At 41.7% G+C, this 24,916-nt stretch overlaps 1 protein-coding gene across 3 annotated transcripts in view; it reads left to right on the top strand.

The window, feature by feature from the left end:
• The window catches only part of PAX3 (paired box 3), a 92,075-nt gene that overhangs the window by 5,312 nt on the left and 61,847 nt on the right, over nucleotides 1-24,916 (top strand). The window lies entirely within an intron of this gene.

Genomic DNA, 24,916 nt, shown 5'->3' with positions numbered 1-24,916 from the left:
CCATATCAGCTGCCTTATGAATATATATGTGTAAGTTGGCTGGTTTTTTGTTTTAAATTGGTTTTCTGATATGATGGAGTTTGATTTGTGTGAGGGGATTTGGGTCTTGGGCCCGAGGGGATTTGGGTCTTGCGCCCGCAGTGGTGAAACTCTCTATGCCCAGGGGTTTGGACCACCCGCTCCTACTTAGCTACGACCTGTCTGCCTCAGGAGCAAATCTCTCCTTCGTAGAATCATAAGTGCAGGCTGCTCCCCTTTTACGTGCTGTAGCGTCACCTTTAGACTGTAAAGGTATTGACTCCAAAGGGAAGTCAATCTCATCTAGTGAAACCGGAAGGGAGGACTACAGAGGGGGAGTCTCAGCAGTTTTGCACCTTAGCAGTTTTTGCTTTGGAGATGGTTGCACCTTTTCAAATGCACAAAGGGTCTAGAGTTGCTGGGTGCCCCTGCCCGTGCCTCGTGTTCCCTCCTCGGGGCCCCGATTTTGTTGAGCTGAGTTGAGTTTTGAGTTGCTCGGAGCAGTCACACACTGTGACCAGCTAGGTCTGCGCCCTCAGCCGGTGGCGTCCACGGTGAGACTGTGGTTGTGAAGGTGGTCCCTTCATTTACCTTCATTGTCCATCCCCTGCCGGGACTGATGGCTTTCTGGAACAGCAGCTTTATGAACTAACACAAAAATCTGTTCAAACCTCGAAGAGACACAGATTTGGATGTTACAAATCCAAACGGCTGATTTCAGGGGTAAACAGAAACCTAGATGCTCTGGCACACACACACACACACACACACAATCAAGGAAAAAAAGAAAAACACCAAAAACCATGGCAGGTTGCTTCCTTCCCTTTAAAGTCGTGGCCTCACATGGTCTCAGGTCTAAGCCCCTCCTTTTGGAGGGGTGCATTATTGCCCTAGTCTCTGAGAAGACACCCCGGCTTTTATTCCAGGCCTAGATATAGCATAGAGGTGCTGGGGAGGGAGGAAGGCAAGAAATCAGCCAACACGCAATACAACGGGCCCCGTGGGTAGCGGAGCCAGGAAACCAGAGCGTCGGAGATGCTAGGGAAGGGTCGGGGTGACGTGGCTTTGCTACATGTTGCCAGAGGCACCGGCGCAGTAGATCCAAGGCTCTATGGCAGCACAGGCAACCAAGGCCCAGGAGACAAAACGCCCCAAATGAGCTGGTCAAACATTTGTACAACTTTTCCAGCTTTTACAAAGAAGGCCTTCTCTACACAATCTACACTTGGAGATGAACTTGGGAGACAAAGCCTGGAGAGTCCATTGAAACTCACACTTTAGCTTGGTCCAGACAAAGCTCCAGCTCGGAGCAGCTTGATGTGAACAAAGGAAGGCAACCTTTTTATAATTCAAGGAGAAAAGAAGAGAAAACAGCTCCACAAAGGGCCACGAATAGACATTATGGGCTTGCAATGAGGGATGAATTATTCAATGAGCCCCGATAGCTGCTGCGCCAGGAAGTTTTATGGACTCTCCAGCGTGGAAAAAGTGGCCATTTCACCTACAAAATGTTTCTAGTCTTTTGGGCCGTCTAGCTGGAACGGCTGCCATTCAAGGGCAATTGCTACCATTTTAAAAACCAGAGTATTCTCCCCAGCGGGAGCTGTACCGTTGAACACACACACACACACACACACACACACACACACACACACACACACACACACCTCGGAGGCTGAAGCCTAATTTAATTTGGGGTTGTCAAGGATGATGCAGCGTCAGTCTCTCCAGCGCCTCTAGCTCCCTTTCCAGATGAGCCCTGGAGGGCAAGAGGGGCCCAGAGAAAGGAGAGTGAAGTGGAGTTAGAAGGGAAGTTTAGAAACTTCAAAAAATTCCCTGTTGTTAGGGCATCAAAAGTCACAAGTCACCCCGCTTGTGAAATACAATGAATGTTGTTAGTAAAGGGCTCTGAGCGCCCTGGCCGAGGAGGGTCTTTGGGTGCCCTGACGAGGGTGACAAGCTTTCTCTGGAGGTTCCAGCTTCCTTGTGGGCCTGGCGGGTGGTGCTGACACTGGCTTTCCAGGGGCATCTTTCTGCTTGTCAGACAGTAGGGCATAGGGTGAGAAGCACCCTGAAAGGTCAGAACCGCTCTCGGTCTTCTCTCCAGGGGCTCTTTCTTCTAGATGGCTCCTTTCATCTTACCAACTATTCCCTGTCCCACGACCAATCCAAGAGCGGCGCAGCGTGCGGGCCGGGTGCGCTCAGACCCTTGCGCCGGTGCTTGGTCCATCCTCCCAACTTCTCTGCGTCTAGGAGCGAGTAGGGCGGCTAGGGAACACCCAACCCCCCCATCGCCCAGTCCCTGGCCCTCACCGAGATCTGAGCAGGCGCAGCCGGAGGAGCCAAGCCCCGGTCGCGGCACCGGGGGCTGTGGGCACGGCCTGCGCTGGCCTGCGCTGCGGCCACTCAATGGGCGCCTCTGTTCCTCCCCCGGCGCGGCCGAGCAGGCCCTCGGGCGCCGCCACAATGGGCCGGCCCCCACTTCTGCGCCCTGCGCCAAAGCGCCGCACCGCCCCCTCCCCTGCGCTCCGGCCCGCTCGCAGCTTAGCTCGCCGGGCTGCAGCCGACTCAATTGCCTCCTTTATGTCCTTCTCACTTTCATCTAGACACAGCCCGCCCCCCCTCCTCTTTTTTTTCTCCCTTGCCTGAGGCTCACATTAGTGAAATTTCTGCAACCTCCCCCTATTTCCCCCCCTTATTTTAAAGAAAGCCCTTAACACAAAAGCAGTGACTAATCAATAGAAACTGCTCCTTCTTCTTCTTCTCCTTCTTTTCCTCCTCCTCCTCCTTCAGCAGGGTGACGCTTTTCCTGTTTGTGAGTTTTGGGAAACATTTTTGCTTTGTGCCGTAATGGAATTAGAGGACAGATGAGGACTGTACATGGGCACGCGACTGCAAGGCTCTCGCTTAAATATTTAGATGCAACGTTACAATTACTGACTTGTTGCAACGACTTTGAAGTGGAGGCTCGAGGGTGCAGGGGGAGAGAGGCCAGATCGCCAAATTGATGTTTTGATTGTGGCTGGAGATACACTTTCACAGGACTTTCCCTCTTTTTAAAATCACGAGTGAGCGTGGGAGGTTTGCAACAATTTCAAAGGTTGAGTTAGGAGATCCCAAGCATAGGCGGTCCATTGGCGCTTATATTCTTTTCATATCAATCCCTTCCTTTTTGACATTTATGAAAAGCAGTGCCGGTTTTGTTTTGTTTTGTTTTGTTTTTAATTTGAGAAAGTCAAAGTGCCAAAAGTTGTGCTCGGGTCCCCGTTCTGTTTGTAAACTTGTGAGCTTTGCTAAAATTAACGAGAACGACGTCAGCTTTCCAGCAGGGCATAGATAAGGCGAATGACAACGCACAAAAGTTTTAAAGGTCCTTGAAGTACTTCATTTTCAGTGGAATCGTGAAAAGAGTACTTTATCATTAACTGGCGTGCCACTGCAATCGAGGGGAACCGAACGAAGGCCGTTTCTTTCCCCGGAGTTAGCTGGGAAGGACATTTTGGCGCGAGGCAAGGGGGTGGGGGACGAACTTTCCCACAGATTAAAATCATGGGGTATAATAAGATCTGAGGTTTGTGGCATCGGAACCTTTATTAAAGTGGACAGCCCACTCTCCAAGCCCATTTGTCAGAATCACGAATTTGACCCCAATGTCGTCCAAGTCTTCAAAGTACATTTCATATATTTCGAAGTCCTTGCAGCGCTCAACAGTATGTTTAAAAATGTGTTGGAAACGTCAGAATTTGAACTAAATTAGAACACCACGCTGCGTTCTTTTCAAGAACGTAGCGGTAGCGATTTTTCCCGTTGGAACGATTGAGAGGGAAGCACCCGAGTTCCGATGTAGGTTTTTCTTTTTCGCTTGTTTGCTTTGTTGGGTTGACTGCTGTATGTTTACTTTCTAGCCTTATTGAAAACATGCAGATTTTCTAATTAATGCTTGAAATCGTATGTTTATTTTGGGTCTTGATTTGATTGTTGATAGCACCGGAACGAGGACGAAGGGCTTCAAGTGCGTAATAATTACTGAAGGGTCATTTAAGAGTCCCCAGGGCTGCGTAATAAAACCCACCCGGGCGATGAGGCGGAACCTGCAAGTGCGCCTGGGTTCAGGGGAGAGCAATATGCGGAAATCAATCAGGTGGATAGGAGCATCGCCACTGAGCCCTGTTTTAACATCCACGAATTCATATATTTTTGAGGAGAAAAAAAAAAATTCTTCCTAACCATGAAGTTAAGTGTTTAAATTGTACATAACTTAACAGTCAATGAGAATAAAAAGCTGCAGCAGCAACAAACGCACAAAGGATGGAAGAGAGAGAATTTGGCCAGGGCTGGGGCAGAGGAGGTTCTTTTCCGGGAGGTTCTGCCACTGGTAACTTATTTATGCGGGTAAATAAAGATTAAAGAACCATTAAGAATGTAGATATAGAACTAACAAGACACGAAAAGGCAATTAAGCAGTCAGTTTAATGCCTTATCTCATTGGCTGCTCTGGGGTTGTTTTACAACTAGGAATTAAAATCTGAAAAGGAAGGTTTTCAGCAGCTCTGGCCAAATATTGATTAAGTAGCTGTTTGTTGATACCATTGTTACACATTAAAAGGCCGGGATCGTGGCCCCTCAGTGGCCATCTTCTATTGTGAGAGATTCTTAACCACTGAGATCAAAGAGGGATCATTTCAACTTATCTGTCTTGGAAAATCCTCCTTTTCCTCTGAAACCTCTAAGGAGGATTGACCAAATTCTCTTTAAGAAATAGGAACCGAAAGCAGTTACATGTCGTGGGTTTGTAGAAAAGAAATTCATGGGGTGTTTTTAATTATCCTACAGTGATTTCTTGTTTAGAACTTAGGCTAAGATGGTGAATTTATCATCATATAGATTCTCATTTGGTGGGGGGGGGGGTGGAAGGAGGCATGAAAACTACTAACTGCATGTCGCTAAATTTCTAAATATGGAAGTTTCACTGAAGTTGCCTTCCAAGCTGCAATGATGTAAAGGAAAGATGCCAGATTTTTATGTAAAACTAGGTAGGGAATAATTAAATACACAGGAAAGTGGGAGTTATATTGACTACATTTCTCTACATTTGTTTCCATAGTTTATAGATGCCTAGATGGATCTCGTATATTTTTAAGCTCCCTATAGTGAAAGAGTAGATATGTGTTTATGTGCATAGTTTGTGCATCATTAGAGTTTATTTATAAGTTGGTCACTATGAATTATGCTGGCAGTAAACTATACCCATTTGCACAAAATAAAGGTTTATTGGTTCTATGGATTACACTTTCTAGAGTCATCAGAATTTGAGGTAACGGCATTGCCTCTTAATTGATCTCAACCACTGCTGTTGAATGCTAGGAAAAATATTTCCCTGAGTGATTTTATGACTTTTATTTGCTGTTGATTTTTGGATGAACTAGTAGACTCTTTTTTGGGGTGTGTGTGTGTTAAAAATTCAATGTATTTGGATAGATTTTTTTTTTTTTTTTTTTTTTTTTTTTGCTATGAAAGCTAAAATTCCTGCAAGGGCTTTTTTGGAAATACCATCTCTGCGCTTAATTTGCAAATTCCAATGAGCCACTCTAAGTGAGGTTGTGAAATTTATGCCAGATTCAGGCTTTGGATATTCAGCTGTGCGTCATGGATCTGCCTGTGTGGGGGGATTTCCTGAAGCCCCTTCTCTGATTATGCTCATTTTAGTACTAAATAGTTGTTCATAAGGCTTTATTTTTATTTCATTTTAGTTTCTAGTCTTTCTTGTTTATTTTTGAACAAGATGGATCTTGACATACAGAGTCAGAATCCTTAGCCATATTTTCTATTATTATCTCCCAATTAATTAATAATCTACCCATGCTCAAAGGTTCTTTGATATAGTCCCAATCATTGCAGTGTAGAACAACTGCCTAAAATTGATTAAGCTGGAAGTGGGAGTCAGCTCAGATCTGTTATGGTTACCTTATCCTGGGTCCAGATGAAGCATTAGAGAGTTCCGTGTTGCATACCCCACATGTACATGTATATTTCATATACCTACGCAGTTAAAGTGACTTTTCTCCCTTGGGTCTCAGGTTATGTGTGCATATACTGCCAGGGAGACAGCAGAGTTGAGCACCAACTTGGGCCTGATCTCAATACCAAGGTATAAGAACTGGCTTATGTCAATTATGTCTCAATAAAGATGGAAAAAAGAAATAAAACTTTGACATCATTGTTAAAAAAAAAAAAAAAAAATTGGCTTCCTTTAGCTGGGGAATTGTGATCCGAGAAAGTGAAAGGGAATTTTAGAAGTTGGCATTCTCTTGGAAGATGCATACCAAAGTGGGAATTGAGGACCATCTTCTGCTCTGTTGGGAAAGATATCCCTGCTTCATTTATGCCAGTCTCTGGTGGAGAGTGGCACAGCTCAACTTTCAGCTCTCCCTTGCAGTGTTAGGTCAAACACTGAGCTCCAACAGTGTTGAACTTTTGCTGGAATCAGGACATCTCTCCTCTAAGAAAGCTTCCCTTCATATTATCTGTGTTGGGATTATGCTCCCAAATGAACAGAAAACACATAATTTCCAGTTTGTGATTGGAAATTACATGCTCAGTTTTCAAAATGACCATTAACATGATAAAATATCTATTCAAAAGAGATGAGTTAGAACCTTCACCATTGTCAACAGGAGATAACGAAATCCATGGGAAGTGTTTGTTGAAGACACTTGAGGAATAATAGGCTTTTTTTGATTCTTACCTTCAATGTCTGTTTTCCTTCCTTCCTGATGAAAACTAAAAAGACTAACAGATAATTTCTGCTATCGAAGTGGCCACTTCTCTATAAAAAAGAAATTGTATTTTAATAAAGAACCGTGGTATGAAATTTAGAATTTGATTGGATGCACATTTCTCTTAGAAAGGAAAATCTTGAGAAAGACTTCTACCTTGCACATTGCACGTAGCAAAGTTTGCAACATTTAAATTTTTGCTGCAGGATTTTAAGTAAACAACAATAACGAAGAACCCCTTCTCTTTGGGGTAAAGCAACTGGATCAAAGCAGCCTCAGTTTTTATGTCCTTAGTGCAGTTATTGGGAAATGAATTTTCCCCAATATAACAAATTAGAACTCATGACATAACAGCAAACTAGCTGTATATTTACCTCATTAAACCCATCCAGTGATTTCTTGACTCTAACGTACTTTTATTTGGCTAGATTTACTGCAACTACAATAGTACATTAACATCAACTCCCGATGCTAGGAGCCAATTTCCCATTCATCCTGGATCTAATTCCAATGGATTTCATTTTAAAGTAGCTGATCAAAATGCTTTGTGAAAAGGACAAGAGATCTTCTTGGCTGATTAATATAGGATTAAGGAAGAGGAAATGGTACTGATATTCAGCACTTAAAAAATTTCCAGGATCATATTGAGACTTGAAATATTGAGACTTTATCATGGCTTAAATGAATATGTTCAAAAGTTTTATAATTGGATGGTAGGCATATTTTTGGAAACAACTGCAGAAATAATATCATTAGATGGAAATGGTAAGTAAGTTAGGGTAGACTAGTTAAAAAAGGAAAGCCAATTGCTGTGCAATTTATATTGCAACATGGAATTGGTTTAGTTTTTGTGTACTTTCATAGTAAATGCTTATATAATCACATGCAAATTTGCATTTTGAACAGAAAGCCTACATTTGTAGGCTTGTGATTTTTTATAGGTACATGGATTTGTTACAAATAAAGCCACTCTAGCCCTCTGATCTTATTTTATTATTATTATTATTATTTTTGGCAAACCCTAGTATAAGGCATAACTTAGCCAGTCAGCAGGCACTGGGGCATTGTATGGGGTTATCAATATCTTCTTGTTTCCTTTATAAGGTCTATCTTTTACAACAACCATTTTATTTTTAAATAATTAAAGACTCATCGAGTCTATCTTCAAACACACATTTTAAAATTCTCCCAATATTCAAATACATTATCATGGTTAATGATAATGGCCAAAGGGTGTGTGTGTGTGTGTGTGTGTGTGTGTGTGTGTGTGTGTGTCTCAATTACCATGGTTGAGTTTAACCTGAACTAAAGAAAATTAATTGGTCCAATTCATTTTATTATATGAAAAGCAACAGGTTTCTTCTTTCTGAATCCCCACTTGGCCAGTTTCCTGATTGAGGTTCCTTAAATCAATTGAGTGTTTCCTGTCTTCTCTGACTTCAACACATCCCCAAATCCTTTTCCATGTCTTTGTGTTACGAGAGCAGAGTACCAAGGTAAAAGTGATCTGTTCTTGCATCATTAATTTTGGTCTAAAATTGAGACATAGCAAAATTCAGGTGTGACCCTTTGCAGTTCAGTTTCAACATTGGTAAAGTGCGGGCACATCACACCAACTTCCCAGGGTAACATGAGAATAAAGTGAGAAGATGCAAGTTATGTGCAAATAACACCTATCACAGGAAAACTCAAAATCTTGGGGAAAAATAACCTCTGAATATGCAGAAACTGACCAGCCTACTAGCAGATGGGCTCTGCCCAAGGGCAGATAAAAGCTTAATTCAGGGCTTAGGAGCAACAATGAAGACCAACACACACACACACACACACACACACACACACACACACACCCCCAAAGTCCACTTTTACTGAATCAAAAAAATTGAGTTTATAAGCAACTATTTAAGTAACAGATCTTATTGATTTAATAGAGATGAAAAACAACAAAATTCTAAATCCATTCACTGAGATATTGCTTACTTTTTCTCCTACTTCTATAAAGATTCCTTTTCTCCTTTAGATTAGCATGGCTCTGTAAGCCACCTCCAAATCAAACTTTTCTTTGTCTTTCGTAGAAGTTCTTTTTGCTCAATGACTTTGATGAACAAGTTGTTTTTGAAAACAGGACTCCTACATACATTCTTACTCCTGAAATCCTGCCACAATAATTGGTTTTGTGGCATTTTGGGGTATAATTTCTCCTTATGTCCCTTCTTCAGCCTACTTCATTGTTCTTAAACATCCTTATAACTCCGCAGATGAGACTGTACATTCTTTCTTGGTGCATGATTCTTCTTAATCCCTCTCCTTTAAAATTTAAGTTCAGAAATATTAAGGAAACTTTCCAATTTGTTAAGCTGGAGGATACATTTCAGTGATCTTTCTATTGGATTTCTCTCTAGCCAATCTCAAAAGCTTGGGATTTCTGTCTTACTGGGGTGCGATGAGAGGGTGAAAGAAAGCAGCCTGGCTCGTGAGGCTTTGGGGAGGCTGGAGTGCTCCTGCCCTGTTTCTCCTGCTGGAGCAGCTTGCCAGTATAGCCACTGGAGAGAAGAAGGCTGTTTTCTTATCCCCACATGCACTGGCCTGACCTGTCTCCGAAATAGGTCAGGCTGGGGCACAGCCAGTTTATGCAGCTGTTGTGGCTTAGGCGTCTCAGCAGGCAGCCGGGGCTCCTTGGCCGGCAGGCCCCCAGTGAACTGATAAAAATTCACTGGCCAGTCATGGGGCCTTCCTTCTGGTCTCTGCTGGCCCCCTGAAGGCTTTTAGATGCAAGGGGACTCTTGGATGATGGAGGACAACTCTCAGCCTCAAAAGGGAAGCATTCTTTATTCTGAGGGTTGTACTCTTGTGGCTCCAAACACTCAAGTGAAATACATGCTCTGTCAGGTTTTATTTTAAAATCATCGTATTTATTTTCGACTGGGTAAAACTTTCACTCTGTACAGAATTCAGAAGATAGAATGAGATGTACAGCGACAACTTGTCCTCTCACCCATGTCTCTCAGTATCTTGGCTATCTTTCTAGAGTATATGTGCATAAACAAGCAATTACATTTCTTTCTTTCTTTTAAAAATATTCTCTCCTCCCTGTTTGCAGAGATGGTAGCCTACCATGGAAGCTATTCTGTGCTTTGCGTATTTTTTTTCTTTTTTCTTCCACTTTAGAATATATCTCCGCAATGACCCCACACCAGGGTCTGATGGTTGGCTCAGCCTGTTTGTAGAGCTGCATAGTATTCCATCATATTGGCAAGTGATGATTTAACAACATCAGATTGTTTCCACTCTCACAACACCATTTGGCACATGTGTGAGTTTATTTGTAAAATAATTCCTCCGTGGTAGGGACAAAAGGAATGGCATTTGTACTTTTGATAGCTTTGGTGGCATTTGGGTTCTGTGCTGACAACAAATGGTGGAGGAATACTTAGGAACCGTGGAGTGGCCACTTTCGCTCAAGAAAAGAGACACTTTTCTCGGCCACTATAGGTCTAGAGAAGCATACGTTTTGAAATTTCTGCTTCAGAAGTTGTTCTGCTAACAGTGGTTACACTCTGCAAATTCCTGTAATATTCAGTTATTTCTCCAAATAGAACATTTCTCTAAATCCAAGAAGAGCTTTTTTTTGACTTATTTGTTCCTCTTTTTATTCTTTTTTCCTTGTCTACTGTTAACTTGGCTTTCACTGCCATCAAAATTAGCATATTTTATGTTAAGCATTCTTACTTAGTTTTCTTTCCGTGCTGAGAAAATTATAGTTTTATAACACTTTAGAGGCAACATGTTCTGATTATTTAGCTACAAAAGAGAAATTGTCTTCCTGAGTCACCAAATTAGGTTTCAACTAGTGAGAGGGTAGATTATGAATACTAAAACCTGGCCTTGTATTAATAATTTTTGAAAAGTGCTGGCCTGATGGTCTAGGGGTTTCATAAGTTTGATAAAGGCTAATTTTGAATTTTATGAACTTTTAGGGCATATGTATCTGTTTCTTTCTGTGCACAAAAGACTTTTTATGTTTTTGCACATACCTTGCCTCCCTCATATCAGCCTATTTTTTCTTAAGTCCAATACTTGGGAATTCAGCTTTTCATGCTGCCATGTACCTGGCTTACTAAGCTGGAAGTCCAAGTCTGTGAAAGGAGCCAGAAAGAACTATGCTCCAACTACAGAGAAAAACAACTCTCTCCAAACCCTCCTGAGAAAACTTGGAGATGCAAACGCCAATAAATAATTAGAAAGTAAATGTTTCAAGTCATTTCTTGTTAGGAACGGGCCTTTCAGAAATCGGAGAACGAGGTAGGGTCTACGGATTTATTTTTGAAAGTCAAAATTTTGATTCGGTTTAAAAAATAACAGAAAAACAAAAACAAGTCTTCTTTCTTGATTGTTCTTGCCGCTGGCCCCAGAGCATGTAGCCCTGATCTACTGGGTATGAGACAGGAAGATAGTTCAATGCTAGAACTTTCGTTTGCACTTAGAAGGCAGCTAGCTGGGTGCTCTGGGTTCTCTTCCTGCCTCCCCTCTGACTTGCTTATGGAAATCTAAGGGAGTCAGTTTGTGGATGTAAACAGGCCTGCCGTTAAGAGCATCTGCGAAGAGCTGAGAGGAATTAAAAGCAGTTTTTTCCTTCTGTCTCCCAGCTCTGTGCATAATTTGGATTGAATGAGGCCCATAATTTGTGACATCTGATTACTACCTGCAGAAGTATGCAGCTCTCCACATAGAAAGGAGGGTGTAGGGAGCGTTAATCCCAATGAGAAAAATGTTTTTTTATTTTTTCGTCAGGTGGCTGTGATGTTCCCAACAGAAATTTGGACCCTAGAAAATAAGTGGTTTTCAGGCCCGCATCGGCAGAGTAACCACACTTGAGATTCACAACACATCTTCACGTTGTTGTCATCCACATAGGTACAGGGAAGTAGCAAGTGGAGGCATTCTTCAGGGGGCTGGCTCTGTGTCAGCCAGCAGGGTGTCAGTGGGAGGGATGCCCCTCTCTTCTGAATTGCAGATTTGCAACTTTTTAAAATAAAGAGGAACCCATGAGTTCATCTGGGGAAAATGCTTCAACTTTCCATTTCATGATTCCCAAGTGAATGGGATCTCAGAGTCTGGAATTGTTGGTTATATTTTGGAAAAATATGGAACTTCTAATATCCTCTCAGACCATTTTTGAAGGGAGCTGGGAGTCTACTTCCGGAAGTCTAGCAAAGAAATGGGGGGGGGGGGGTGTTCTTCTCACAGTGCCTCCGGCAGACCAGCAATTTGCCAGAGCGGAGTATGATTTGGGAAGCCATCCAGTGTGGAAACTTTCCGGTAGATTTGCTTGGCTTTTGTGCAGACAGGGCACATCCGGGACTCGTGTGTGTGCACGACACACATTCATCAGAGGGCAGTAGAAGGCAACTTCTATAGTTTCTTACTGGAAGCCAATGTCTGCTTGTGGTCACTGGCTCTGCCAAGCTCTGAATACTTGCTGAATTTTTGTCTGAAAGAAGAAGGCAAATGGAAGACCAGGGACTTAGCATCAGGTCAGAAACTGCGAAGAGCGAGGCCTAAGAATGGAGGGCCAGGGGTATGCTGGGGTATCAGTGAGTTCCCCCTTATTCAGGGAATCGGCTCCAGGTAGAAGGCCAGAGTGGACACTCAAGGCCTGGCCTATGTTGGCTTCAGCTTCTGGGCTTTTCTCAGTGAACTTGACTTCTGTGTCTTGTTTTTGCCTGTGGAAGGTGTCAGCTGGTATTCTCAGGGCATTCCTGAGCAAAAAGCCACTTGGTAGGTGGGAAGATCACATCTTGTTTTCATCAGAGGCTCAACAAGTGGCCAGTAGAGTGTGGGGACATATAGATTCTTCTGCAGGTCAAAGCCAGCATTCATTATGAGTCGCACCCTTGTGTTATGTTGTCCTTTGTAGGCAAATAGAAACTAAGCCACTCACTGCACAGGCTTTTCTTCCTGATGGGGTCCCTTGGGCAGATAAGGAGGGGAACAATTTCCTTATTACAAAATACAAATGACAGAGGAATAAATTTGGTCTGAATCTTTGTTTGCTGGCTAACTTTCATCATTTTATTGAATTACTATAATTTAATGTTACTAATTTAAACTAATGATTTCCCCCTGAAATGAATCCTTTATTATTATTATTTTTTTTCAAATGGAAAATCAAAATTAAATTCACTAGGAAAGACAATGATTATCATTCACAGTCAAATTTTTGGTACTTGGAAAATACTTTTAGAAAATCTTTAGGAAAAATAGAAAGAACAGTCCCTCAGACTGTAGTTTATAGGAAATGATATTACCAGAACAAGTTTGGGTTTTTTTATAGGGATATTTGAAAATCTCCCTACTCCCAAGCGTCCTCCCCCAAACTCTTTGAAAATGTTTTCCCCCACTTACCATTCACGAAGTCCTCTATGGGCTGACCTTAGCATAAAAAACAAACAAACAACAACAACAACAAAAACAGAGGCCAGTCTCAAATGTTCCCTCTCCTTTTCCTGTCCCCCCCACCCTGTCCCATTTCCATCTGGCTTACCCTCCCCTTGTGCACCCCAACTCCACACACACATATAACATATGCTTCCACTGAGCTCCACATCGAGACTCAACCCGGTACCTCCAAAAGGACCCTGGGAGCTGACAGCTTAGCATGGAAGAATGAATCCCTAATGGCAGAATTCCAGTATCCATGCAGGAAGGGTTTTTGGTGGGGATAGTTTCTGATGCTCCTCAAATCACACTCCAGCAGATCCTATCTTCACTGTGAATGGGCAGGACTAGTTCTGCCAGGAAGGAGCTCCTTGCTGGTGAGCATGGCCTGCCAGTACACGATACCATGCTGAGCTACCCAGAAGGCGGCAAGGCCAGGTGGGGCGGAGAGCAGCCTGCACCACAGGTGGGTTTTGCACACTTCCTGTGTGCCAAAGAAGGGCCTGGGCTTGTGTCCTTTGGGCTTTCCGGCCAAGAGCAGGGCCAGAAGGGCATAAAGGGTCTGTTTTGGCCTATCACTGTGGGGCCCACCTTGCCTCAGAGCTCACAATGCTCCCCAAGGAGCAGATGCTTGATCTGAACTCTCACACTTCCAGTGGCACTTGGACAGTGGTCAGAGGTCAGAAGAAATGAAATTGCCCTCCACAAGAAGACTAGGGGCATCCATAATTGATCCACTGGCTGGGAGAGTTTCTGGAAGGCCAGAGTCTTCTAGACTTTCAGTGCTGGGATCCTGGAGAGCCACAGAAACACATTGCTTGGGAGGATGGAAGCCACGAGGGTCCCAGTGAAACAGCTGTGATTTATTCCACCTGCGTGGGATAGATGGGGCTCACACCAGCCTGTGGTGTGTGTGGATAATTAAACTGATCGCTGCTGAATCCCCAGCGTTGGCACTTAGACTTGATCGGTGATTTATAAGTATTAGGTAATGGTGGCGGATACATCTAGAAACAGCCTACTTCTCCTCCAGGCCCTGTCAAGTGGAGGATGACAGAGGAGCCTTTGTCAGAAGTGGGTTTACTGGAGAGCGAATGAACCTTCAGTTCCAGGGCACCTCACCTGTGTGGGCCCTTCCAGGCTCTGGAAGGGGCCCTAATAATGTCCTCATGTCATTAGGTGTTTGTACATGTTGCAAAATTAAGGTATGTTGGTACTTATTTCTCAAGAGGGGCCCCCTAAATTATAAAAGCTTCAGGTCCCACAAAACTGCATCTACCCTTGTCAGCTTAGCATCGAAGAATGAATCGTTCAGTTTAGGGTGGGAAAGGCAGGGGTGCATGGAGTGTGGCCTTGGCACAGCTGTGTGTGAGAGCAAAATAATAATAATAACAATAATAATAATAATAATCCGCAGTTACCCTCTACTTGTATCTTGGACTTTAGTGTTTCCAGGATGCTTCCTCATTTCTTATGCCTTAGTATTTTGTTTACTATGGAGCCAAAGTCTGGGTCTGGCAGCCCAGAGCTGCTGAGAATTTACCCCTGTGGCCCTCACACCACACAGCAGCCTTGGTCCTTGCAGGGACCTCCTGTGGAGAGGGATTTTGGATTGACTCCTCACAAGAAGCAAAGGAGCATCCATCCACTCACTGGATACGGGCAGGTGGGTAAAGCCATTAATATATTTTGGGCCTTGGTTCCCTCAGCTGTAAAGGTTGCATGAGGCAATTTTTAGATGTTTCTTGTAGGTTTCTGAAACTATAACTCTTTCCTTCCCCTCACTGGACCTCATTCTCTCTTCCTCTGAGAAATGGAAGCATTGGCAAGGTGAAGGTTATAGTCCCTCACAGCTTGGGCAGGTATGGCAGCTGTGGCCACGTCCTGCTCCCAGCCAACTCTTAGAAGCGCCAGGCAGCTGTGTGAGGATACAGTGGGACCTTCAGGCAGCCAGGGAATCAGGATAGAGCTGTGGTCCCTCGATTACTTAAGTGAGCAACTCCTATCAGTCCTGTCTCTGAGGGGAAGGATGCCTTGCTGCTGGAACAGTGAGGGTGGGAACAGAAGTTTGTTGTGCCGTTGAACAGGTAGACTCACAGGCTCTTCCCCATCAAGGGTGGGAAATGCATCCTTTATTGCATCTCCTGTCATAGCTGTGACTTCCAGATGAGGCTGGAAAGGCCTGAGGGTATTGTTTGGAGAGCTTCCCCCAAAGTTAGAGTTGCTTAAGCAAGACTATAGCATTCTCTCTTTCAAATCATCTGTGCCTAGACTGTTTCCCCTGAGCCCACAGAGGGACACGCGCGACTTCTGATAGATAGCTGACCAAATCTGGGCTTGAGGAGAGAGAGACTCAGACAATGATACCTTCACTTTATGCGATTCTGCTGTCATCTCTTAAATTAGCTCCCTCGCTAGCAGTTGTCAGAAACTGAATTGCACAAACGAAAAAAAATTTTTTGCCTCTGAGTTAAAATACATGCATATATACTTACAAAAAAAAAATAGTATTGGAATCAATTAAATGTTTCCATGAAAAACATCTTGTGAGAAAACTTGTAAAGATTAAACAGGAGATAATTTCAAGTTCAAAACCTTTTGTTTTTGTAAAGACTTTGCTATGAAGCATTTTAGAAACTTGGAAAAATATAAGAAGCATTTTCTGTTACACTGAAAACAACTCAAGCAAGATGTCATAGCCCATCAAGAGTAGATTCTACTATTTTTTCCCTTCACTATTTTACTCTTATTTTTGTAGAGGAAAATTATTTCAAGTCAACATCTATTGCATATTGACTTCTTAGGTATATATATACTCTGGAAATAGAAAATGATTCATTCCCATTCTGCAATCCTTTATTGCAAAGACCAAATGATAAAATAAACAATGTGGAAAGCACTGTGAGAATTCATTTTTCGTTTGAGGACTTTTAGAGCGTATAAAATATCCACACTAATATTTGCATGAACAGTTTTTCTTCTGAATCTGATATCCGTGGCTCAAGTTTTGTTGTAGTTTTCTTTATCTTAAACAAATAATGCTACAAATATTATCTACTAATCTTTTAAAATAGAAGCTGAACGTTATAAAGTGAAAACCTCAGGAAGAGGAACTATACCCCTTTAGACGTTCTGAATAATAAGTACTACTGTTTACCATATGAAAGAGTTTGTTTCTATTTTTCTTAGTGATTTTCCTGTAGTCAGATCAAATGTGTTACAATTTTGAACTTTGAATCGCAAATTAAAATTTTTATTTGATAAGAGTCACTATTTGACCTATAGGTAAAGAAGAAATCTGATCTTAGCTACTTTTGGTCAACATTCACATTTTTGTTGAGTAACTCCATACAAATCAAAACAATTCAAATTATTGACTCTCAAAAACAAAACTTTGACTTATACTGCCACGTGAATTGGGTTCTAACAGGTTAGAAGAAGTTGAATTTGTGAAAGTTATGGCACGCATTTATCTAATATAGTATGAATAGCAAGATTATTGTGTGACTTTTAAAACAGCAGGCATTTATAATACTTTGCCAAGTTTGGGGTGGTGAGCAGTACTGGATCTGAGTATTTGATTTCTTCTACTTTTTTTTTTTTCATGTTTTCTTAGGGAAGTGCCAGTTGAGATTCGAAGAAGAGTTGTTATTCTGTTTAACTATATAAAAACATTAAAACATTTTAGGGAATGCAAAAATACATATGCTTCAGGTTAAAGTATTGAGACGTTTTGGATATTTTAATAACATTTCTATTTATTATAAAGTAGCAAAGGAAGACTTATTTTTTAACTGCCTTTATACAGGAGGTTACATTTGCTGATTAAAGTAATTTGAACACTTTGGAAGAACACTTGAACTTTCTAAAGGCGAGACAGACATTTACTATTTTCCATGCTGCTAATGAATGAGGTGTTTTTATTTATTTTTTAAAAATTTATAGGTAGAATACTACTATGACTATTTACAATTGTTCAGAAAGATTTTAACAGTCAATGTGAATACAAGTTTATATGTATAAAAGAAAATGAAATCACCAAATGCTAAAACTAAACTGCAGAGTGACATGACATTCTGTAACATGAGGTAAATATACATTCCACTGACATTAATTATATTAATAATGTTTAAAGACTTTGTTGTACAATTCATTTTGGATATTTGAAATTAAACACATCCTTTTAAAATATGGAAAAATGAAACTGTTGTTATTTGCAAGGAGAGGCACCAGTAGAGCAGAACACATGCTAGAATATCCTTATTCGAAACATTCTTCAAACGCTAAGAAGTCTGCATATTTTATTTCACAAGTTCTTTGTGAAGTTTATTTCTCACATTAGGATTAAAAAGGTAATGTCCCTAGAAACCAAGTAAATGCCAAACTCCAAATTCACGTGCAGAGCAGATTATAATTTAGACTTTCTTTTCTTCAAATGGTGAGAATGTCTAATGAAGGAAATGAGTTGAGGAACAAATTTAAGAAATTATAGCACCTACTATGTAATATTGTATTTTTTATTCCATTGTGGTTGCAGGAATTGTCAAATTACCCAACGAAAACAATGAGTTTCACGACAGGAAAAAAGAAAAGGAAAAAATTACCCAGAGATGCTGCAACTTACAAAGCAATTGTCCCCACTAAGCTTTGTGCAGCTTTAAATACAACTGAATATTAATTCTATCAGACCTAGTTGACTTAAAAGCTAGGATGGATCAGGAGCTGATTTTTGGCATTCCTTCATTTTTCCACTCTTTTGTTCACTTGACACACAGCTTTTATACACTGGCTTTGCGGCAACCACTGGCGTGATCTCTGAACAATCTGTTCGAGGAGGAACGGCTTCCTCCAACCAGCAGCCAGAGTTTTAATTAAATACTGTTCATCCTGTCTGTCTCAAGCAGCTGAAGAAATAGCTGTTGGCATAAAGGTACCAACAAACTTATGTTTTCTGGTATTAATAGGGAAGAAAACCCTATGTGTGGTTAAAACACACGCACACAAAACGACCCCACCCCAAATCATGTGATGGTTATTATTTTTAAAGTTAAGAAGAATCACAGCAAAGCAGCGACAGTCCTGTCCGTGGAGCTAGACTTAGTGTTTTCAGGGACATGCAGGTTGAAGAAATTATTTTGTTTATTAATTCAGGTTGCACGGCCTGCCAGGCTGGCTGGAATAGAAAGGAAAAAAAGGTGTAACTCTAAGCACACCCTGATTTGTTCTTATTACATAACAAAAGTCTATTTCTTTATCATGTTATCATTCAGTTAATAAAAATTAGCTACAATAACAGCATCAACTTAAAAACCCCTCAAAGTCCGGGGGATTTTCTTTCACAATGAACATGAATACTGTTCAGAAATACAAACAGTCAGGATAACTTGAGGTCTGAAAGAGAAACCTGGCAAGGGTAATTGAATAAGCCTGGGTCCCTTGACTGTGTCATGGTGAGGGCAGTCAACATGTCATAATTCGGTTTATTGAGGACCATTCCAACAATCTGCTTCTATTCTTCCTGCCTTATTGTCCACAGCTAGGCAAATAGCCAAGGGACAAAAGGAATCAAGTGCTGACAAAACATGAAAGAGGAAAAAGATTTAGCTGCTTTTATCAAAGAAACTGAGAAGGACTTTGTGTAAATAAAATAAGTGACTGGCCATCCTGCATTTAGGCAATGCCGTTTTCATTAGAATTAATTCTTGACATATTGGAAGAGTTCCAAGGGAAGGATTTCTACTTCTGACAAGTTTAATTTGTAAATTAAAAACAGTTGGTTAAACATGAGCCTCCATCAACAAAACTTAACCAAAGCCATACTCGGCAAAGACCTAAGCAGGTGAAAAAGAGAATTACTTTGAAAACAAAGTCTTCCCCCAAATTATGCAAATTCTTATTACTTCATAACAAATGTTTCCCACTGAAGCCTACAGCAGGATGTCTGCTCCTAGAGGTTTGTTTAGATCACATTTTCTTACCCTTTAAGCCTCTTTAGTTGACGTAACACTTACTCTGGGCTGGTTCTTGGGAGAAGTGGCAGCAAGCTCGGAAGAGACTGGCTTCCCTTTTTTACAAAGTCAGCTAACAAACTTTTGTAAGTCTACAAATTTCAGGACAGCCTGCCCTGCTTTTTCTTCATTGAAGGTGAGAGTTTCTTTCAAGTGTGCTTCTGATTCCTAACTGGGGTAAACAGCGGAGGCTACCATGCAGTGTTTCCTGAACTAGATACTCACCAGATCCCAGGTCCACGTTGTCTGGTAGGAGGGTTGCATGCAACGCCAGCAGCTTTGTGGTTATGACTTGGTGACACAGAAAAAGTGAAAACCTTCACTTTGGAGAGAGATCCAGCTGGCATCTAGACAAGCTTTTCATTTAAGTCTAGGAAAGCCCTTTCATGGGACAGCTATTTGTGGAGCTGGACACCTTTTCTTTTGCAGTTTTGCAGCTTGCAGGTGAAGCTTCAGAGAGGGTGTCTTTCACCTGGACCTGAATTTCAGAGCACCTTTTTCAAGCTGCAAATAGGACGTTGGCTAGAAAAGAGAATGCTATCAGGAAGGATTTTTCCCTTGGGAATATAAGTTTTACGTGGGTATCAAATGCCCCTTAGTTTAATTGAGAGTTACATAGGAAATAAGAAACCTATTACGTGGGTAGCTTCAGTGGCTAGGCTGTTTAGATTTTAAAATTTCACCTGACATCAAGGCACATTGGAGACTTACATTGCCTTATTCCTTGGTACTTGAAATTAAAGTGAAAAAATAAATTTTTTTCTTATCTCAAAGAATCATAGTATTCCATCAGAGAGTGAGTGTGAAAAACAGTTTAAGAAGTGTGAAGCCTTAGACAAATGCAAGATATAATCATTATCGCCAGCATCAGATTATTACTGTTTGAATGGAGTTTATCAATGGCTGTGTCTATATGACTGTCGCTCCTGGGGAAGCATTGAAATATATGGGCCACTTATCTTGTGGCTCATTAAGCTGGGTTTGCAGTGTCTTGAAGTTTATTCCACGTGTGATTTTGATAAAGAAACCACAGCATGTTGGGCTGCCCAAATCTAGCTCTGCACCAGGTAAGACTGCGGTTTTTGTGAAAGGTTTTGGGGCTGAAGACTTGGCTTTTCACCCTAGTTCACTCTCTAACTAGCTGTGTGATCCAGGGAAAGTCAGTCGACATTCTGAGCAGGGGGCGATACTGTCGTTTCACTCCTTCTAAGAATTGCTGTGATGTCTTCCTGGCTCTGAACACATTCAAAGTTCAGAACAAATATTATTGACTCATAGCCTGCTTGTTGCTTTTGTTCTCATTGGAATAAGATTTGGTGTCCTATCGATTTGCCTTAATGCTTTCTCAGAGTCCAGATTAATACGAATTAAATGGATTTTCCTGTGTTCAGTCCAAAATACACTGAAATAATTCTGTATCCAGGACATAGGGGACCTACTTGCTAGGATGACATCGCTTTAGTGCAAGCAGCAAGCATATCTAGTGGAAGAGTCGTATGGGAGAAACTGCTTTTAAGGGTTTGGATTGGGGCAAAATAAGTCTTTTCATTTCCACATTGTTCCAATGCCTATTGGCTCATGTCACCAGATTGGAAGGCCCGGCAGGCCAGGAAGGAGTTCCTCTGGAAGGAGCTGGAGATTTATGCAGACAGGCTGACTCTCTGACATTTATTTGCTGCCCTTTTCTCACTCTATTTTGGCAACTCTGAACCAGATGGACAAGCTCATGGAAAATCAGGCCAGTGAAGAGAACATGCTTTTGATTTCTTCAAAGATAAGGGAGAACTCTTTCTCTCTTTTAAAATCATAGTAGCAATTTTATGTGCACAGATTCAAAACTGGCAACTCACTCTTGGAGACTGATTGAAACGTTTGAACAAGGACCTTCCTTGTTACATCATCGAGAGTAAGTAACATAAGCTCTGTTTACCAAGACACCCATCGAAGAAAGGTCCAGGCGGTCCAGGCGATGGTCTGAATGTTATGTCTACCAGAGGCCAACCGGCCACTTTGTAGCTGGGCATCAGCGGTGCTGTCTGAGCTTTTGCTAAGATGATAATTCACCAGGACTGAAATCCTTCCTTAATCACCAACCTCTCCAAAAGCAGGATGAGGAAGAGGGGAAGCATGGCTTACTATTTCACTCTGTAATCATTTAGGATTTGAGCTGTATTTTACCTTACGCTGACCTCTGCTGCTGCTGATGTACTCATTCTCTGGTTGCAGCTCCAGTATTACAAGGGGGCAGTGACGACAGTGCCCTGTAAGTGGTGATTTCTCTGGGACAAATGGAAAATATGGCCGACCTGGATGGATGGGTGGATGGATGGATGGATGGATAGGTAGATAGATAGATAGATGGTAGATAGATGATAGATAGATAGATAGATAGATAGATAGATAGATAGATAGGTGTGGTTTACTAGTTCAGGCTCAAACTAAATTCTGTGTGCTGAGGCAGTGAAGCATCGATAATTTAAGCACAAATATTCATATGAAAAGTAATTATGTCTTGAGTATGGGGACTTTATTTGGTGAAAAGTTACATATTCCCCCACCTCCATTTTAAAGTCATACCATTTTCCCTTTGCGTTGCCCATGGCATAACATTTCAGACTGCAACTACTTTATCTCCATCCACGCTGTTGAACTCGGCCCTTGGAATTTCAATATTTAAACCTGGGATTAAAATGGTGAATGGATTTGCTAATTAAGTGCAGCTTTTTTTTTTTTAAAGGGACGTATCCTAGGGCGATGTGCAGCTCATGAACTTCGCCTTATTTATGTTGTTGCTGTTTGTAGCCTTTTTTTTTTTGATTTGTTTACCCTTGTTTGTTTGAACTAATCACTACTTAGGGAAGAGTCCTCACAGGACAGCCTCCCCTTCCCGAAGCCTTTAGCCTCGGTGACCATTCAGGCATAAAAACGTGCTTATCTGCAAATGAATGGCAGCTCTTTGCTTCATTAAAGCCCCTTTCTCTTTTGGCACTCGCATTGTGACCCTTTGATATTAATTCAAAGGGCAATTAAAGAATGCGGCCCATCTTTGAAGTGAGGCATTCGAGGCAAGGGTGAGGATGAACCTGGGCCTCTGACGACTGTGTGTATTCAACAGGCCTTTTCAAGGCAGTTTGAAGTGAGTCAAAGAAAATGGGCAGGAGAAGGTCAAAGAGAAAAAAGGGGCTAAAGAAACAGTCTGTATTTGTTCGGAGTATTAGCCAAGCAAACTGCAAATAGCAACAAAATGAAACAGTTAATAGAGCAGCCAGACAGAGGCATGTCAATCACTTAACTTGAACAGCGTTAGGCCTCCTGAGGCTCCCTCCCCGTGTTACCTAATTATCTTGGGAAAGGCAGTAACTGGAAGTAATGGTATTGTATTTCTTTCTGCTTACTGCCCAGAAAAGGTGATAAATACTCACTGCTCCATAATTATGCAACATATATACATAAAGGAGTAGGAGGAGGGTGGGAGGGGGCCAGAGGGGGGCAGGGGCTGCATTGAAGTTGAGTTGCTAGTTAAAGGGCCAAATATGGCACAAATATGGCATTTTCAAACATTAGCATGCTGGAGGATCACTTAACTCGTTTCATCTGGAGCTGGCTGAAATATGCATGATGTTTTTTAACAACCCTTAAAGACAAACACGTTTACCCATCTAGGAAAGTTCTTTTTTAGGGGGAAAAAAAATTAGCCTGCAAAAGCTGTGCTGGAATAATATGAAGGTTTTGGCCAGCAGCCCCCTCTGTCCCCGTGAAAAGGCGGAGATTCAGAGTGAAGGCAGCCACTTGGCTTCTCGCTGTCCCCATAGGGCCTGGATGTTGACACACCCTTGGGGGGGAAGGTGGCCCAAAAGCACTCCTTGGTAACAGCTGGGAGTTGCAGACGTTACCTAGAGGCGTGAGAGGGGCGGGGGAGGACTGGGGAGCTGATTGGAGGCTGGATGGGTTTCTATTAGTGTGGCGAGAACTGATAGCTTTGGATTCCACTTTTATTGGTCATTATAAAAAAAACGAAAGAACAACATCAACCAAGTCCTTCTTTTGAAAGTGTGAGCAGATTTTAAAAAAGACTTCCAGACTCTCCCAGGGGTAATTAGGTAAGAGAGGGGAAAACCCCAAGCACCCATGTAAATGTCTGCAAAGAGGTGGGAGCGCATCTCTGAATTGCAGGGACGCCGCTGGATTTCAAGAGGCCTTTGTGGACTCTGTTCAGATTATTTGCAACACGGGCTGTTGCAGATTTTTTGTTTGATGTTGCATTTGTGCATAATGGGTTTTGTTTGGAGGAGCAGTAATAAATCTGAAGGATCTGTTATGCAGCTTTTTGACATACTGTTCCAGAATGTAGCTATTAATATAAAAGTCTCTGCCTTTGTAAAAAATCCATTATTGAACTAAGTACTCAAATGCTCTGTCTTTTAACACACCAATCGTACATTGAAAACTTTCTCTTCTTAAAAAAAAATCTTGATTTGTGGGGTCACCCAGGGCAAATTGTATACAAAACCTGGAAAACAAATTATATGGTTAATTTTTTGAACATATTGGTAACTTTGACTATTTAGTAGAGCCAATCCATAAATTCTCTCTCCTGTCCTGTTTAATGTTGTGTCAGAAAAATGTTTGAGGGGTTAGGAGGCATTTCTACTCCAGAAACAGTCAACAGAGCAGTAGCTGATTAACTAACAGGAGTCCACTATGTGAATTGGTAAATTTCCTTAGATGTCGTGGGAGAAAGGTACCACAAATAATAATAAAAAAATTGTAATTAAACAATAATCATAAAAAAAAAGGGGAGAGGGGGAGCAAGCAATAGAAATAGAACAAACTAGGACATTTTCACCAATAATGACCATGAAACTTTTCCATTTATAGAAAGAGGACATTTCATTTTTCAGTAATTTTGAAAAGTTTTCTTGTTTAGTTCCAAAAATACATAGCTCGTTTTGATGTCCTTTTTTAGGATGACTACAAATCATAGTATCTGGAAATCTTAAGAAATGTCCAGGATCTTAGAACACTGAGAATATAGCCATACCTTTCAGACCAAAATCAGCGCGAATTTGGGAGGAAAGACGGAGCTTCTGCTTTTCACTGGGCTCTGCCCCCCCTCTTTCTGGGGGGTGTGCAAATTTCCGCCAACTTTTACCCTTCTAGCCTCTTTTTCCTTCCTCTCTGTCCCACAGAAACCCAACATTATTTTATTTCAAGAAGTGAAGCCTGGGGAATAGTGGCGAAGAAGCACAACTTGTTTTTCTTTTTGTCTCCCATTTTAATGTTGCCCCCTGTCCTGAGCTATCAGTGAGCATCATGTGCCATCTCTAGGTGAGACTGGTTCTGAAGTCAAGATGAACTTTACCCTTTGCTCTGCCTATACCTTGGTGAACTTGGATTGAAATGGCTGAATCTACAGTTATTCCACGTGTAGCTCTGTGGCTCCTACTGCATACAGGTTCAATGTCATATGCTTTCATAGTTTTACAATGCAAAGGACCCAATTCTGTCACTCCGTAACTTGCTGCCTAGCGGTGCATAAGGAACTCCTGGAATCTGTCTGATCTTTGGGATCTCACACTTTTAGTGGTTCCCCCAAATCAGACTTGACCCTTGGATCGACAGTCAGCCCTTCAAGGACCAGACAGATGATGATGACAAAGCAACCATAGAACTGTA

The sequence above is a fragment of the Rhinolophus sinicus genome, chromosome 17 (assembly GCF_057876585.1).
Source record: "Rhinolophus sinicus isolate RSI-liver-muscle chromosome 17, RSI-T2T, whole genome shotgun sequence".
Classification (NCBI taxonomy): domain Eukaryota; kingdom Metazoa; phylum Chordata; class Mammalia; order Chiroptera; family Rhinolophidae; genus Rhinolophus; species Rhinolophus sinicus.
Note: the sequence above shows the minus strand (reverse complement) of the source record. Positions and strands in the feature narration are given on the sequence as shown.